Source organism: Rhinopithecus roxellana, chromosome 15, assembly GCF_007565055.1.
Source record: "Rhinopithecus roxellana isolate Shanxi Qingling chromosome 15, ASM756505v1, whole genome shotgun sequence".
NCBI lineage: Eukaryota > Metazoa > Chordata > Mammalia > Primates > Cercopithecidae > Rhinopithecus > Rhinopithecus roxellana.
This window is the reverse complement of record NC_044563.1, coordinates 20,126,404-20,140,039: the sequence shown is the minus strand read 5'-3', so window position 1 is coordinate 20,140,039 and position 13,636 is coordinate 20,126,404.

Genomic DNA, 13,636 nt, shown 5'->3' with positions numbered 1-13,636 from the left:
ACTCCTGCGCAATCAAAAGGCGTGGAAAGCGCGAAACCACCAGGCGCCTCCCACCCCCACAGCTGTGCACAGTTCCTCCTTGGCCTCCATGCGGAGACAGGGGACGCTGACGACCCGAAAGCAGCAGGGCAGTGATTGCTTAGTTTATCCTGGGACGCGGGAGCTGGCCATGGACTAAGTGGTGCATGTGGGCGGGTGGGGTGGGGGGTCGCCGGGAATCGCTAGGACCCGGATGGACCATCCGGACAAATAGGGAGGGTGGGCCGGTGGGTGCGCAGACTCCACACGGCCTCCCGACCCACCTGAGCAAGGCACAGGTGTGCGCTCTTACCCCTTAGCATCCCTGCAATCACTGTCTCCAGAGATGTTAATTGGCTTCCAAAGTAGATGAGAGATGAGTCATTTTCATCAAATGAGAGAAAACAGCCTCCAGAGACTCTTTGTCTGTTGGCCAGCGAGAAGGTCAATTCCCAGGATCCTCCCTCTCAGGGACTTGATCTTCCAGGCGAGAAAAGTTCAGCTGAAGAGCTACAAGAGAGCAGTCTTCGCAGCACCTGCGAATCCAGAGCTGCGGGCACCGGCACGTGCACTGTGTGGACAGACTCTCTGGTTCTGTGAGTGTTTTTTCTGGTCCTGGGTTGGACCTGGAGTTCTTAGCGGGATGGCTGGCAAAGCCAGTATGCAGAAGGATCTCAGCCCAAAGTCAAGGAGGTTTTGGATGGAGAGCTGGGCCCCGCGCCGGTTGTGGTAATTCCCTTCCCGCCCCTCAGCGTCAAAGGCCAAGAGTTTTACTCCTGAAAAGATACTTGGAGATTGTCTGGGTGTTCCTGAATCTCAAGAGAGTCGCTGGACACTAGTGGGTCCTTTCCCTGCCCGGTGCCTTCACACACTTAGCATGAGAGGTTCAATTAAGCAGAACAGAAACTTTATTCACTGATCAAGGAATGGAGAAGGGAAGTTCCTGCTCAAGATGTGTGGAGTGTAGTGAGGTGGTGCTTTTTCAAGGTCTTTTAGGGCTTGTAGGTGGAGACTGAAGGCAAGGGTTCCTGGAAAGAGGTGGGGCTTTCCAGGAAGAGTTGACTGTGGCAGTCTTATACTTTCTGTTGCCCCTCAGCATTACATGTGCCTAGCAAGGTGCATTTTCCCCCGGGGGGGCCAGAGATTTAGGTATGGTAATTAGCAAGGATTCAGGTTAGGGTAGCAATTCTGAGTTCGTTTCCCATCTTGTAGCGCGGTGGTTGCTGACATCCAGCTTTTGTTTCTGTAAGCAAGCAGAGCTGCAAACACAGGTTACCTTTGTAGGTTCTGGGGCATTAGGAAAGAATTTAGGTCATGCGGGGGTGACATAGACAGTTGTTTAAACAACGTGGTGCGCATTTGAGGTGGGGGTTGTAGGGCGAGGCAGATAAAAGTGCAGATTTCATAGCCACACCCGGACATACTGAATCAGAGTCTATGAGGGTAGGATCTGGAGTCCTTTTTAAAAAGCTCAGAGGAACCAATTCACAGGAACAATGAAAGTTTGATCTGAGCCAAACTCCTTAATTTAGAAATGAGGAAACAGGGATCCTTAAAAGGGATACAGGGAGAGGGCTGGAGGATAGTTACAATATAATAGTTTTAGGATGGTTGTTTCCTGGCGTTGGGAAGTTTTCTCAGCCACTGCTCTGATCAGTACACAGTTGAATACTTTAGGGGAACCTTCCCCATATATCCTGAGTTCTCTCTCACTGCAGGTCTCCCGCCAGGTCTGTTGCCTGTGATCTCTTGTCACCTTGGTCTTTCAGCTTTTTCTCCTTAAATCTTGAAACCCAACTAGCTTTGCCTTGCTGCCCTTCCTTGAGACACTGGCCTGGAATCCTTCAAGGTATCTGCTTATTCTTGAGCTTTCTTCTAGTCCGATGTTATTTTACATGGGAACAATTTTGTACTTTCAAAGCTTGCATTTATTTGTTAGGTAGGACCAGAATTAGGGTTAATTTTGTCCCACTATGGAAGCTATACTTTCTGAGTACTCTCCCTGACACTTCATGAATTATGAAGTTTTCTAGTCGGATTTGGGGAACTGAAACTATTCCTAGTCCCGTATGAACCTCAGAAATTGTTACATCTGCTCATTTTGGGTAGTTGTTTTCCTGTTCCATTTCAACAGGGTAAAACAGGAGGATTTTATTGAGTGCATTCAGACCCAGAAGATTAACAGCCAAACACTGGTCCCAGAACAAAGACAGCACCTGACTTTTATACACAGTTCTAAGGTGGGCTACCTTGAAACAAGCTTACAGCAGTGTGAAGCGTAGTAGCATGAAAGCAAGGATACAGAGGCAGAAGAAAGGCAGTCAATCAAATTGTGACAGGTGCATAACTCAGGATTACATGTGACTCTTGTTATGCGGCCCAGATGGCTGTTATCTAGGCTTACTCTAGTGCCTTACAAGGGCTTATCTCATAACCTTCGCTATGGCACCTAGATAGCTGCAGTCCAGGCCTGCTCAGGCATCTCATGACCTTTCCTGTGCTGCTTAGATAAAAACAGAATACTTGAAGTTACTAGTTACAGAAAACAGAAAGCTATAAACTCCTAAGCTTATCTAAGGATATCAGGAATATTGGATTAGGGGCCTATACTACTACTAACTTTAACTAAGTGTATCAACAAGAACTGTATGTCCAAATAAGGTCACATTTTGAGGTACTAGGGTTTAGGACTGTAACATGAATTATGAGGGGACACAGTTCAACCCGTAACAATCTTATGTGGCAAAACTGGCAGTACAGATCAGTGGAGAAAAAATGAACAATTCAGTCAGCACCGCTGGAGCAGTTTGTTATCCATATGCAAAACATAAAAAGTGATACCTACTTCAAGCTATATACAAAAAATTATTCCAGATTATGAACTTGAATGGTAAGAGCAAACCTTTACAATTTTTAGAAAAAGAAACAATATATCCTATGAAAGATGTTCTAATGACATAAAAAGGTTGATAAACTTGACAACATGAAAATTAACGTCTCCTGTATGACAACAGAGAATGAAAAATCAAGAAGAAACTTAGCATACATGTTTAATACATGTGACGAATAAGGAATTTATGTCTACAGTATTAAAATACTTGTACAATCAATACTAAAAAGAATAACAGTTCAGTAGAAAAATGAACAAAACACTTTGGGTGGCAGAGGCTGGCGAATCAGGAGGTCAGAAGTTCCAGACCAGCGTGTCCAATATGGTGAAACCCTGTCTCTACTAAAAAAAAAATACAAAAATTAGCCAGGTGTGGTGGTGTGTGCCTGTAGTCTTAGCTACTCAGGAGGCTGAGGTAGGAGAATTGCTTGAACCTGGGAGATCAAGGTTGCTGTGGGCCAACATCATACCACTGTATTGTGGGTGACATAGGAGACTCCGTCACAAAACAACAACAACAACAACAACAAAAAAAAAAACAGGAAAAAAGAAAGAAAAAGAAAAATGAGCAAAAGACATAAACAACGATTTTAGAGCCTGAAGCATGAAATTACTAATTACTCAATCCCATGAGTAATTAGGAAACTACTGTTGAAACCTTCTATAAGATGTCCTTTGTCACCCACACGATTGACAAATGTTAAAATATGGATAATACCCAGCTTTGATGAAGACGTGGTATAGTGAGAACTCTCATTTCTCACTGGTGGAAGTGCAAGGTGGTACAACAATTTTTAAAAATAATATGGCAGTATCTATTATAATATATTCATAGCAAAACTGTCCAGTTTTTAGTAGAAAAACCCTGGAATGTGCATAAGCATTTGATTTCTTCAGTGAATTCTCTCTAACTGTAAAAGTAGATGGAGAATTTCATCTACTAGAATGAACCTCAAAAAAGTAGTGCAAATCACAGAACACATTCAGCTGGATGTGTTGATGTAAAATCAAAACAAGCAAAATGAAACAGTGTACTATTTATACTTTTACTACATATGTATATGTCACTAAATAAGTGTAAGACAATGATAATTTTAAAACAAATTCAGACTTAGCGGTTGTCCATGAGAATGAGAAAGGGAGATAAGATGAAGGATGAACACTCTGTATGCCTCTAATAATTTGTAGTGTGCAATTTCTTAAGTTGCGAAGGAGATACATGGATATTTATTATATGAAATATAGGGTGCCACGAACTGCTTTTGCATGTAGAATATGTTTCATAGTTTTTTAAAAACACAATATATAAGAGATAAAGAAGCTGAGGAGTATCCATAGGATACTAGCTTGGGTAGTCAAATGGGTAATGACACCATTGTCAGATTCAGGAACACAGGAAGAGGGGCACAATTAAATTTTATGACTCTGGTTTTAAAGGCGTTAAGAGTGAAATGCCTCTGACATATCCAAGAGTAGATGTCAAAGACACAACACAATATTAATATCTGGAGCTTAGATGAGAGTTCAGTGCTGTGGAGATAGATTTGGGCAATAAATATTTGAAAACATGAACTGATGGGAGAGCACCAAGATAAAAAGGAATTAACTATTCCTAAAACCTCAGCTCATTAAATTGCACCTACCTACTAAATGATCTAAGCCCAGCTGTGCCTCCTGACTTTACTCACTCCAGGCTTACTCCTCTGTTTGTGTAGACTACATGCAATACTTCAGGCTTCACAATAATTTCCTTCTAAGTTATGTTCATGTATTATTTTTCTGATTCTTTTTAGTCATCTATCTGTGTTCTCTTGTAGCTCACTGACCTTTTAAAGACAATTATTTTAAATTCATTGACAGACAGTTTATAAACCTTGTATCTTTAGGGTAAGCTATTGGTTAAGATTTTTTTCCCTTTGGTAGTATCATTTTTCCCTGATTGTTCTTGATCTTGATTTTTAGGCAGTGCCTTCATGTCTGCACATTTGAAAAACAAGAAACTTATTCTAGTCCTTGCATACTGGCTTTTTCTGCAAAAACGCTTTCCCAGTCATCCAACAACTTTTGGTAGGGTGTCTATTGTGGTCTGTAGGTAAACTTTTTGTGGAAGTCCTCAGGCAGGACTTCCAGCAGCAGAAGCTGCTACTAAATATTTCCTCATACAATCCACCGCATCTATAATTCTTATAATAGCAATCATTTCCAATAACCTACTCTCCGGACATTGAACCATAATAAGCAACACCAGCAACTCTCATCTCTAATTATAACAATAGCCCTCATTATAAAACTAGAAATAGCCCCCTTCCACTTTTGAGTTCCAGAAGTCACCCAAGGAACACCCTTAATTTCTGGCCTACTTCTCCTCACATGACAAAAACTAGCTCCTATCTCAATCATAAATCAAATCCACCCATCAATTAATCTATATGTTCTCCTAACCCTCTCAACCTTATCTATTATAGTAGGCAGCTGAGGAGGCCTCAACCAAACACAACTATGTAAAATTCTGGCATACTCTTCAATCACACATAGGCTGAATAATAATAACATTAGTGTACAACCCAGATATCACAATCTTCTATCTAACTGTATATATTATTCTAACAACCACTATATTCTTAGCCCTAAACCTAAACTGAAATACCACAACCCTCATACTATCTCGCGCCTGAAACAAATTAACTTGATTAATACCACTAACATCATCTACCCTCCTATCCATGGGAGGCTTACCCCCATTAACCGGCTTCCTACCCAAATGAATTACCATCCGAGAACTTACAAAAAACAACAACTTCATCATCCCTATCATCATAGTTATTATAACCCTACTCAACCTATATTTCTATGTACGCCTAATCTACACCACCTCCAGAACAATATTTCCCACATCTAATAATATAAAAATAATATGACAATTCAAAAACACAAAACCTACACTTCTCATCCCCCCACTCATTATCCTCACCACCTTCCTCTTACCAGTCTCCCCACTAACCCTAACTATTCCCTAGAAATTTAGGTTAAATAAGACCAAGAGCCTTCAAAGCCCTTAGTAAGTTAGACCATACTTAATGTCTGAAATATATAAGGACTGCAAAATTCTATTCTGCATCAACTGAACGCAAGTCAATTACTTTAATTAAGCTAAGCCCTTACTAGATCAATGGGACTCAAACCCACAAAAATTTAGTTCACAGCTAAATACCCTAATCAACTGGCTTCAATCTACTTCTCCTGCCACAGGGAAAAAAGGCGGGAGAAGCCCTGGCAGAAGTTAAAGCTGCTCTTTTGAATTTGCAGTTCAACATGAAAATCACCTCGGGGCTGGCAAAAAGAGGGCTTGACCTCTGTCCTTAGATTTACAGCCTAATGCTTACTCAGCCATTTTACCTTTCCTCTCTTTTTCCCGCCTATGCTCGTTAACCGTTGGTTATTCTCGACAAACCACAAAGATATTGGAACTCTATACCTACTATTCGGCACATGAGCTGGAATCATAGGCATAGCTCTAAGCCTTCTTATTCGAGCTGAACTAGGTCAACCCAGCAATCTATTAGGCAACGACCACATTTATAACGTTATTGTTACAGCTCATGCGTTTGTTCTAATTTTCTTTATAGTTAAATCCATCATAATTGGAGGCTTCAGGAACTGATTAGTATCCCTAATAATCGGCGCTCCCGATATAGCATTTCCCCGCTTGAATAATATAAGCTTCTGACTTCTTCCTCCATCCCTTCTAATTCTACTCGCATCCGCCATAGTAGAAGCCGGTGCTGGAACAGGCTGAACAGTTTACCCTCCTTTTACAGGAAATTTCTCTCACTCAGGAGCCTCTGTTGACCTAACTATCTTCTCACTCCACCTAGCAGGCATTTCCTCTATTTTGGGGGCCATCAATTTCATCACGACTATTATTAATATAAACCCCCCTGCAATATCTCAATATCAAACTCCCCTATTTATTTGATCAGTCTTCATCACAGCAGTCCTACTACTCCTTTCTCTACCAATATTAGCTGCCGGCATCACAATACTACTAATAGACCGTAATCTTAACACTACTTTCTTTGATCCTGTCGGAGGAGGAGATCCCATCTTATACCAACACTTATTTTGATTTTTTGGTCACCCTGAAGTTTATATTCTTATCTTACCTGGGTTTGGAATAATTTCTCATATTGTGACATACTATTCATGGTCAGGTGAATTCGGCCTGTACCCTGGGTCTGCTAGAGCACAGCTGAGCCCTGAGTTTATTGATCCTGGGTCACGAAAATCAGCCTGCAACCTGAAGCTGGCTTAGGGCTGGGGTGGGACGGGTCCAGTTTAGAGCCTGAGACCATAGGTGCTAGATTGGTGCCTGTAGCCACAGGGGCTGGCCAAAACCTGTGGAATGGCCTGGAGGCTGGGTGTGTGAGATCTGGCCTAGAACTAAGGTCTTCAGAAGCTGGCATGGGCACTAGGGCCACAAAGCCTGGCCTGGGCACTAGGGATGTAGGAACTATACTGAAACCTAGGTCCACAGAGGCAGTCCTAGATACTGGGTCTGTAGGAACCATCCCCGTACTGGAGTCAACTGTGATGGACCTGAACCCTGGGTTTGCTGGAGCATGAGACCATAGGAACTGACCTGGAGAGTGGGGTGGCAAAAGCAAGCATAGCCCTAGGCAGGCCTGGGGCCTGAGTCTGCAGATTCTTGCCAGATACCTGGCTAAGGACTAGGGCTATAGCTGCCATCCTGGAACTGGGTTGGGCCTGAATCCTGGATTGGTGTGAGCCAGTATAGTTCTGGGCTGGTCTGGAACCTAGGGTGGACTTGGGGTCTGTGAACACAGGGGCTAACCTGGCACTAGGCAGTCCTAGAGCCTGTATCCACAGGGGCCAGCCTGGATGTTGAATATATGGACATTGGCCTGGTGACTACAGTTACTGGGGCCAGCCTCATCCTGGGCTGGGCTGAAACCTGGAGTTGTGAAAGCCAGCCTGGTCCTATGAGTAGTCTGGAGCCTGGAGTCACTTGGCCTGGACTAATCCCAGGGACAGTCTGACAGCTAAGGCACTGGGGTAGACCTGGCATTAGGATATACCCAGAAACCAAGTCCACCAGGCAAGCCTGGAGCCTGGGCTGTAGGATCTGGTCTGGCTCAGTCTGAAGGTACCAGCCTGGAGATTGGGGCCACAGGAGCATACCTACTACTGGATTTCACTGAATCAGGCTCTGTGTTGGGTTCCAAGGCAAAGCTCAGTGACCACTTACTTTTCTTCTTCCACGCAAAGATTGCCTATCTCTGTACTCTGCTGCCTGGTGTTGTGGGAGGGGTGACACAGGTAATGTAAAATTGTTCTTCCTATGCTCTTCAATTCATCTTTTCTTATTTCTCTGTTACACACAGATTCTGTAATCCTTCACCTGGTTTCCTAAGCTCTCATGAAGGTATTTTTGTGCACAGATAGTTGTTTAAATTGATGTTTCTGTGTGACGATAAGTGCTAGAAAATCCCATTCTGACATTTTGCTGATGTCCAGTTTTATGGCATCCAATCAGATTTCTATGTAATGGTTTTCAAAGTGCCTCAGCTGCATCAGAGATGGTTTTCCTACTAATTTGGAAAGAAAGATGGCAGATCTGATATTAAATGATCTTATCAAACACACATATATACCCACAATAATAAGAGAGCAGACAAAAATTTGGTGGTGATGAATATGTTTATGTTATAGGTTGTAGTGATGGGTATGTATTCATCTGTATATTGTATGTATTCATCTCTGTGTTCATCAGGATGTACATACTAAACATATACAGCTTTTGTATGTCAGTTATACCTGAATAAAGCAGTTATACGCAAACACAGATAAACACAATAGAGGAAAAATATTATTGGCATCTTTCTCCATGAAGTATGACTTGTATTTCAGATTTCTGATCATTGCTGAACTTCCAGACTTTCTGATGATAAGTATAATAAGAGAAATAATATGTTGGCCTAGAAAAGATAAAAATACATATTTGAAGATGGATTAATCAAATTTACTTGTTGTTCAAGATATTCAAGCCAGTACCAGGCTAGACGGAGAGACAAGTTTCCAGATCAAATATTTTTTATAAACTAATTCAACTAAAGTCTCAAGAGGAAGAGACTCATGATGAGATACCTGGAGGCACAATCTGCAAAATTCATCACAAAGTGGAAACCAGCATCTTACAAAACAAAGAACAATGACTTGGGATTCAGAACGTTTGGGTTGTGATCTCAGTTTTGCACGTGCAATCATGTGTCCACTTTCCAGGACTTAGTTTCTTGAGACTAGACAATCACTAATGAACCTCCTATCTGATTTTCCTCTCTTTCAGCAAGTTAGGCAGGTGCTCAGATCAACTTTTTGGTCACAAAGGATGAAGGACGAAGGCTTTGGGTGTCTTTCTTAACCACAGTTTTAGGACATGGATTTAGAGAAGGCACTAGCAGGAACTAAGCAAATAATGTAAGCTGAATTAGGGGTAGAAAAATGGGGAACAAGAGATGAAAGAATTGGAAAGAAAATATTTAGGAGCAATGGAGAGAGTCCCCTTTCATTTCCTAGTACATCCAGAGTTTCTGTTTTTCTCTTCTTTAAAGTTTAAGAGAACTAGAAGGCATCAGAGAGCTTTAAAATGTTCTAGGATACCCCAAACCAAGAAAGCATGTCCTGTGGATCCCACACTTTCCCAATTCCCTGATCTAGCTAAAACCATATACCACATCCTGGTATCTCTGGAGGCATGGAAACCTCATCACCAACCCAGAACAGTTTGGCATGACTTGTCCTCTCCAGGAAGTCCCTAAACATCCCCTTTCTTCCTCTGGAAAAGCTTCAGGATGCCACTTCATGATCAAGTTTTTCTACAGAGGCAGATTGTCATTTATATCATACTCCAGAGACCCTTATCCGTTTCTGGGATCCATTTAAATTGGTGCTATGAGGCTTTTTGACCCTAAAGAACTTGTGTGTACTTGACTCTTCTATGCCTTCCCACCAGCCACCAGTCAGTTAAAACAGCTTTCTTTTGCTACATAGAAGTGCAACCATCAGTTCAAGGTCCTCTGACTGGATGAACAACTCCTCCCTGAGTGTCCAGATGTGAAGAATCTGCTCAATCACCAAAGCTCCTGAATTTAGCATTAGGGTGTTTCTTTGAACCATCAGAAGGAACTTCATTAGGAATTCTGAGATGGAGCAAGTGTTTCAGGGGAACCCCAGGTTCCAGTGTCTTCCTGTCATCTCAGAAACCAGTAAAGAAAACTGTTTCCCTAGAAAGATTTCTGGTATAAAAACAATTTCCCCAAGATTTGAGAGTGTGAGAGTCTCTTGGTGAGTTCACTGGTGAACAGAAATCAGGAATGTACTACCACACAGAAGAGATGTACAAGCATCTAGTCACTGCTTCAAGGTAACTTTGAAAGAATTTATTGTAACTTAGATTGGGATAGAATGATTTCTTTGAGCTTTAGGTCTCTCCAAAGTCCTCCAAAAGATCTTGCAAAGGCAAGTCTCCTCAGAATTCCTAGGAAGTCGTCATATTTTATAGATAGGTGCCAACAGCTATCAGATATCTTCCTAAGATGGCTGCTGCATCCTTGTTTTACATTGCTAAAGATTAATGAAAGACATTGATCTGAAAGAAGCATCGCAGAGACCCTTGACACATTGTGAGAATACACAGAGGGTAGGGCCCCACCAGGCTCACATAGACACTCAGCTTTGCAGTTCCCATTCCCTGCCATGAGCAAACTTCAGGGCTCCACAGGGGTTCAAAAATGGCCAGCTTATTGCCACGCTTTGTAGTATGAAATAAACATAGACCAAAACATTGATAATATAATAGCTTTAAAATGTGTATATTTTATAAATGTGTGTTTACAACAACAAAAATGCCATGCAATACTATTTTTCTACTCACAAGATCAGTACAGGAATTATAAAGCATAAATTCAGGGTGGACTCTTGGCAGTGTGTAATTGATGGTGTATGTGTTCTCTTTATTCTGCCTGAGTTTCAGTACTATTGGGTGATAGCACTAGAATCTCAAATTTGGGACTCTTTCTGAAAGTGGAGCCATGCCCAAATAGCTCTCCTAGGTGTCTACTCCACCAATACCCCATGAAGGACCTGCAGAGTCCCAAAGGTTGGAAGAACATTCAAGCCTAGTCATGTGGAGAGACCTATAATCAGAGGTCTGTCAGCCTGAAAAGCCCAATGCTAAGCATAAACTCAGCACCCGTGAAACCAGAATTCACTGCTTCCATTCAGACAGCCCATGTTCCTACCAGAATCCAATCTACCATGTATGTTTTGGGAAGTCACTTATGACTAACACTGAGTATGATGGGACTGACACCAGAACTGAGCTAGGCCCAGAGAGCCCAGACTCAGAGACACGTAAGGCCAAACCTTTCACTTTTGATCCACAGACTGACTACATCAAAGGAATGGACTTGGGGAATCCCCTGCTGGAGTCCTGCAGAGTAACCACTGTGTCAGATAGCATGTGTTTCTGAGAGGAAGGCACAGGGGTCCAGTTCCAGCCTTATCCCACTACACCCAGTAAGCATGGGCTGAGATCTAGAGAGACTCCAGAGCTGGACCAAAAGGCTGATGCAAAGGAATCTTCTCTGGAACTGAAGTGGTGTAAGAAACTGACAAGCTCAGCAGCCTTACAGATGGGAGAGAAGCCTACTGATGGGAAAGGAAGCTATTCTCCTGGCCAAGGTCCTGAGACAGAGTTTGTCAGAAGCCTAGGCAGACTTGGTGCAGATTGGAGCTAGCACTGGACCTGGAATTGATACCTTCCCTGTAGTCCTATGGATAGTGTTTTTTTGTGTAAACATAGAAATTGACCCTTCTGGTCTTAAAGCTTGAGACTTCCATTTGTTTTATATGAATTTCATCCTTAGTAAAGACCCTTAGGTCCCTCAAATAGTATCAAAGAACTGAAACCCCTCAGATGATCCCATCCAGACAATGGGACACCAGGCTTCTCATAAATCATCATGGCTTCCTTAGGTCTCCTGAGTTCCTATTTTTCTGCAGAGTGTTACATTTCTTTCCTGCTATGTAAACTCATAATTTTCATTGGTCAGAGAGATGGATTTGAGAGAGAACTCCCATCCCCTCTGCTACAGCATCCAATTCAGCCTTCTTTCTTGGCAATAATTGGTTATATTGATTGGTTTTCTGTGTGGTGAGCTGCCAGACCTAGACCACCCCGCTCGTGTTTCAGTAATAGATTTTAGTTCCTTGACCGAGAACAATTTGGCTTGGCTACCATGGACCAGGAGTCTCAAAGCCCTCCTAAGCAGCTGCTTGTCCAATTTTGGCTAGAGATGAGTTCCCTCTCTCTGGGGACAGCCGCAACTGACCCCAAACATGTTCCTGATTGCCTTGGAAGAATTGTCTTTGAAATTTGATATCTGGATCCAGACAGGTGAATATCCTTTGTGGGCCCAGAAAGAAGGATTTACTCCTCTCAATTTGGGAAATTTTTAAAGGAATTTCCACTTGCAGGTTGAACAAGCCCAACTGATGAAGACAGAGAAGTACCGTGACTGTTTCAGTATAGACACTCTTAGAGGCTTGTCATGGTGTGTGTGTCCAGGGAAGCAAGTGTCTTTTGTGGTTACCAGACAGTGGGATCAGTTCCTCGCCATTTGAGAAATTCTGAAGGAATTTTCCTTTGCAGGTTGATTGAGCCCAATCGATGGAGAAAGGAAGCACCCCACCACTTTCAGTTTGTACACTTTTAAGGCAGGTTTGATCCTGCAGCAGTTGGATTGTATTTTAGTGACGGTTTGCATGTGCCTGATATAGTAATGGGAAATTAGAATTTGATAAAATGATAATTTTTTGTAATACTGTTTGACCCAGTACGGTTTGGAATCTGCTATTTGCTGTTGAATGGTAAGTGGGTTGGAATTCCATGTATCCAGGCTTTTGTACTGCTGTTGGTCCAGGTTAGTATATGATGTTCTCCTGTGGTGCTGTTTGACCCCAGTGTTCTCTGAAGTCTGGGGAGGTTTGGCCTTTAAAAATTAAACTGCCACAGAAACTACTTTACCAAAAATTCTGGTTCACAGCCTTCACTGGTTTACCTATCAAGGCTAACAAAGATCAGCCATGTAAACATGTTTGCAGACTGGTGAGCTTGTATTGCTATAGCTAGAGTTCCAAGGTAAAACCTATTGGACGATTGTGTGTGTGTATGTCTAGATGTGTTTATGTATATTCACATGTATTACATTATGTCTTGTGACTACCAAATTGGCTTATACATAAAAGAGCACTCATAGATTAAGTAAATAAATCCAAAGTATTTTTCACGTACATGTTACTTAAGTAAATCTTTAACAAGCTAGCATTAAAATTATTGTAAAATAAAAATGGAAATGTCTCCAGAATTGTCCGCATACATTTTTGTCTGAGTTTTATATTTGTCTCTGATATTTTGAGGTGTCAGAGTTTGGCACAGAAGGTTGTAAAACTATACCCAGGAGTTTGAGACCAGTCTGAAAAACAAAGACCCCCTAATCTCTATAAAATTCAAAGAAAACCATTAGCCAGGCACAGGGATTCATGCCTGTAGTCCCAGCTACTCAGGAGACCGAGGTGGGAGGATTGCTTGAGCCTGAAAGGTCGAGGCTGCGGTGGGTCTTGATCCAGCCACTGCACTCCAGCCTGGGT